Source organism: Hevea brasiliensis, chromosome 16, assembly GCF_030052815.1.
Source record: "Hevea brasiliensis isolate MT/VB/25A 57/8 chromosome 16, ASM3005281v1, whole genome shotgun sequence".
NCBI lineage: Eukaryota > Viridiplantae > Streptophyta > Magnoliopsida > Malpighiales > Euphorbiaceae > Hevea > Hevea brasiliensis.
The window spans coordinates 18525980-18531825 of NC_079508.1; positions in this window are offsets into that span (position 1 = coordinate 18525980).

A 5846-nucleotide genomic window follows, 5' to 3' on the forward strand; every position below is an offset into this window, starting at 1 on the left:
CTGGCCGGAATGGTATCTGCCCAGAATTTCTGGGCCGAATCCCATTCTGTCAGATTTGGTAGCTCAATTTGGCCAATAATTTCATTTAGTTAAGTCCAGAATTAGGGTTTGTGTTTTACATGAAAGTTTTTCTAAATTGTCTAATCTTTTCATTGATATAAATTTCAGGTCAATTGGACCTTTCTACACTGAGTTATGACCAAATGAATGAACACTGTTCATTTGGTCATTTTGCTTAGGCAGAATGAATGGTACCCGGATTTGGTCAATTTTTAGGTTAGTCTATTATGGTTTTCTGGGCAGGATTCCTTCATTAAAGTTGTGCTATTATGTATCTAATTCCATGTTCAATTGGCCTTGCACCAATTGAACCTACCCAACTCCAGTTATAGCTGCCCAAATCTGTTGAACTCTCACCTAGTCCTATAGGTCACACTAGGCAACATACCTAACTTCAATTTTCATGGCATAAATCACTTCACTTCCTAATCACACATAGCCAAATGGTCACTAATTGACTATTAGAACTTCCTTTCACCAATACATAAGCAAAATCTCAAATTTGTGCCCCAAACCCTAACTCAAATTTCCAAATTACTCAAACAACATGAAATCTAATGTTCTAATTATTAAATTCATATTCAATTGCATCAATTCACAACTAAAACTCACTTGAATCATTAAAACCCTAGAGTACCCTAGGCTACCAAAATTTTAAGTGAACTTTACCATGCCTAATTTATTTCCAATTTCATACTTTTAAACATAAATTAATGTTTTAACAAAGGATATAAGAAAAGAGTGAACAAAAATGGTACTAACCTCTTTGAAGCCTTAACTTGAGCTTGAAATTCTTTACAATTCCTCCTTCTAATGGCTACCTAAAGGTGATTTGAGATGTGGGAAGAAGTATTAATGAAGTGAGTTTAGGATTTTGGGGTAAATTTTCAAGGAAATTTTAGTGAGAAGTTGGACAAAATGGTGAGAGATAGGAGAAAGAGAGAAATCGGCAAGGAAGAAGAACAACTAGAATTTGTGTTTCAATTTTTGACTCATTTTCCCCTTTTTAATGAATTTTAATTGTGTTGTGAAATGGTGATTGGTGGAGAGCACACTAATCACATCATGTGATGTTAAAATTTTAAATTTTCTTTCATTTTCTTTTCTTTTCTTTGCTACTCATTTTCAATTAAATTTTTAGCAATTTTTATTCATTTTTTATGTCATAATAATTTTTTATTTAACTGGACAAGTTGGCAAAAAATTATCTCTGAAGACGAAATGACCAAAATGCACTCTATTTGGCTTTTTGAGTCAAAATAATCTGTACCGATCTAAAAATTTCTCTAACTATTTTCTTGGCATTTTAATGCCATTGAAACCTCAATGACTCTTCTCTGGAGTCTCAAAAATTATTTAAAAAAATTTTTCCTCGGGTTTAGGGCTTTTATCTGTGAATACAATAACTTCTCGTTAGGTTACCCATCGCTAGGGCACCGGCTCATTTAACTTGGTCGTATTTTATTTCTCAAATTTTTCTTAATTTTTTTTACTATTATTTGAGTTATTTATGACTCATCACTCTAGTCTAGATATAGTTCCAGATATTCTGGCTATCCGGACCGACACCGGTCACCGGAACAGTAGAATGTACGGAATGACTATAGTGAGGGTGTTACACACTTAGCCAGGAATATTTTACAAATTTTATTAGCTAGCTTAATCAAGGTCCTAAACGCCATCGGGCATCTGGACTGAGCCAACAACTTGGTCCTAAGCGCTAGTGAGATGTTGCCTATCCGATCGCACCTAAACAAGGCCCATAAATTGTTAACAATTATCATATAATTATTTTTAATTTATATGAATTGAAAAAGCTCAAAAATCTCACTGAGCAAACTGGACTATCCAATGATCACTTTTCCAAATAGTGTCCAATCAAAGCGAGGTTGGTCCCATCTCGAAGGTTTTGATGGGCTAAGCCATCAGGGGTCATGGATCGCTGATAAAATGATCAGATCGTTGGAAAAATGGCTGAAATGCTTACTGCCACCATTTTCTCTCTCCTTTTTCTCTCGTCGAATCTCTTTCCTCCAGCGTCAGTTCCAAGTGTTGTTTATTAGAAATGAAAGCTGGTAGTGAGGGAAAGCCATTGCCACCCAAAGCTGGCAGAATGGTTATTGGAAATGGCTAGAATCGCTCGAAAAAACCCGACGTTGCGCTCCTCTTCTCTCCCTCTCTCCTCATAAAACTTACATTATTCAGTGTCGTTTGGATCACTAGAACAACACCATGGGGTCTCTTGAGTTCGCCAGCATCTACTGTAGCTGGCTGGAGGCTTGTTAGTGGATGGCCATCGCCAAAGAAGAAAAGCAAGGGGGGGGGGGGGGGGGCATGGGCAAGGTGGTGCAATGGGTAGGGGGATAGATGTTAGGTGGTCGTTGTTATTATTATTATTATTATTATTATTATTATTATTATTATATTTTGTACTCTTTTTACTATATATATTCTTTCTCTCCAAACAATAAAATTATAATAGAACTAAAATAATTTAGCCCACACAATTAACATCATTCGATTTATTAAAATGTTATTAAAAATTTTAATTTACAAAAGAATATTAATATCCCCACATGGAGCATTCAAAATTAAATTTGCAAATCCTTGCATTAGTCTCATAAAATAAATATTTGATTAATAGAAAAACATTAAAATAATCAAATAAAATAATATTTGTATTTCTTAAAATTTTTTAGGGCATTAAATAGATCAATTCAATTGTAACAAAAAAAAAAACTAATAAATCAACATGTAGTATCACATAAGCAATTATTAAGCGATTTTTATTTGTAAATTAGATAAATAGGAATTTTAATTTAATCTATTCCAAGTTAATGGCCTAATTTAGGATAGACCATCAATTATTTCCTAGAGAATCTAATTGATTAATGGGTGGCCCCCTTAACCAATTCAGGTCCCATCATTGACAATAATCAATGAATAGTTAAAATTCATATTAATTTAATTTATTAAGAAAGTGAAATTATTGGTAACCAAAGTAAAATTAAATAATTAAATCAAAATTGATAAATTAAATTAAAAAAGGTCTCAATTTATTCTATCTCAATTCTTGTCCCATCAATTAAAATCTATATTAATTTAATTTTATTGAAAAAAATGGAAATCATTGGTACTCAAAATAAAGTAACTTGATTGATAAATTAAATTAATAAGAATCTCAATTTAATATATTTCAAGTTAGTGATCTAATTTAAGATAGACTATCAATTATTGTCTAGAGAGTCTAATTGATTAATGGGTGGCCCCCTTAACCAATTCAGTCTCATCATTAACAATAATCAATGAACAATTAAAATTTATATTAATTTAATTTAAGGTAAGGAAAGGAAAAAAAAGTCTATTAGTAATCAAAACCTAATAATTAAATTGATAAATTAAATTACTAAGGTTTTCAATTGAATCTATCCCAAATTAATGGCCTAATTTAAGATAGACCATCAATTAAAATCCATGTTAATTTAGTTTATTGAAAGAAAAGGAAATAAAAAAAAATTAAATAATTAAATAAACCAAATCAAAATTGATGAATTAAATTATTAGGGACCTTAAATCTATAGCCTAATTTAAGATAGACCATCAACTAAAGTCCATATTAACTTAATTTAAAAAGAAATTATCAAAATAAAACTCATTAGAATAAAAAAAATTAATATGAATCTTAATTTTACCCTAAATTAGTGGCATAATTTAAGGTAAATTATCAATTAAAATCCATATTAATTTAATTTATTTAAAAAAAGGAAATTATCAATTAAATTGATATGGATCTTAATTTCATATATTCCAAATTAGTAGCTTAATTTAAGATAGTCCATCAATTAAACCCATAATAATTTGATTTATAATTTAGGTCGTCATACTTCATTACAAATAAAAATGAGTTTTGGAAGATGAGACAATATTTTAGAAAAAAATGTTATGGTATTATTCATTATTCATAGGTTGTGCCTTAAAACAAAAATGGATAAGTGATGTTGTTCTCCTCTTCTATGGGTTATGAAATGTTGGAATTGGGTACTAGATCTGTAAGATAATAAAGAGAGTACTAGGTGGGTTAATTAACCACCACTCCTATTTAGAAGCCGTTTTGTCTGAGAGTCCTGATATGATTGAATCTCTGGTTTCAGCGAATATCTTAGGATCCTTATCTTATGAAGTGATCTGAGTATCGTGCTTATGGATGGGCGAGTAACCCTTTGTCCAAGTGTCTAAGTATCCCATGGTTACTCATTACTCGGCTTCATTTTAGTGGCTGTAGAATCATTAAGTCCTCATAGTTTTATTGGAACACATAATAAAAAGATAAATAAAATATCCCTTAGGGAGAAATTATCTAGACGTGTTGTGAAAACATTTTTACAATGAAAATATTTTAACAACTCTAAAACAATCTCCTAACTCTCATTCCTAATTGAGTTGTTGAAGAAACCAAAGGACAAAATCAATGTCGAGCCTACCAATGATGTTAGTGAAGTCAAGCTAGACGATGGAAAGAAAGTCAAATTCGGATCAACACTCACAAGTTCGAGTAAACAGAAAGTAATTCAAGTTCTAAAGTCCAAGATATAAAATTTTTCCCAAAACCCATAATATGTGATAGGTGTAGACTAGAAGGCCATGACACACAGGCTCAATGTTGATCCAACGATCAAGCCTGTATAATAAAAGAAAAGATTTTTTACCCCCAATAAGCAGAAGATCGTAGTTGAAGAGGTCGTTAAGTTAAAAAAGGCAGGGATAATTAAAGAAGTTCGATATCCAACTTCGAAGGTAAATGTTGTCCTAGTGAAAAAGGAAAATAGAGGATGTGTGTTGACTTTATTGATTTAAACAAGGCTTGTCCAAAGGATCACTATCCCCTTCCAACAATAGACCACTCGGTGGATGCCATAGCTAGGCACGCAGGCTACTCATTTATAAATGCTATTTCTGGTTATCACTAGATACTTATGGAATCAAATGATTCGAAAAAAATAGCTTTCATCATAAATGAAGGTGTGTTCTATTGCAAAGTGATGCTTTTTAGACTTATAATCATAGGGGCGACCTACTAAAGGCTAGTAAATGGAATGTTTAAAGATCTGGTTAGGAACACAGTTAAAGTTTATGTTGATGATATAATAATCAAAAGCAAAAAGCTGGAAGACCATACAGTCAACATTGCGAAAGCATTTGACCTCCTAAACAAGGTTTGCATGAAACTTAATCCTAAAAAATGCACCTTTGGTATCAAAACTAGGAAATTTCTGGGATACCTAGTATCATAAATAGGGATAAATGCAAATCTAGAAAAGATCAAAGCAATCATGGAGATGTAGTCCTCGAAAACAATAAAAGAAGTTCAGAGGCTCAATAGACGGGTAATAAAACTCGAAAGATTCACATCATGCTCGGCTAGAAGGTGCAGTCCCTTCTATAAAGCTCTAAAGGTCAAAAAACTGTTTAAGTGGGGTGAAGATTCCAAACAGCTTTTGAAGAACTTAAAACTTTTTTTACTCAACCACCTCTCCTCAAAAGAACAAGGGCAGGTGAAACCCTATACTTGTCTATTGCTAATGAAACTGTTAGTTTTTTTATTGGTTTTGGAAGATCAAGGTGAGCAATTCCTTATTTACTATATAAGTCAAGTATTGAAAGGGGTAGAGTGTAATTACCTAGCACTGGAAAAAGCTAGCTTTTACTGTAGTCATTGCCACAAAGAAGCTCATACCATAAGTCGAGGCACATATTGTGGAAATTTGAAACAATTACCCACTTAAAAA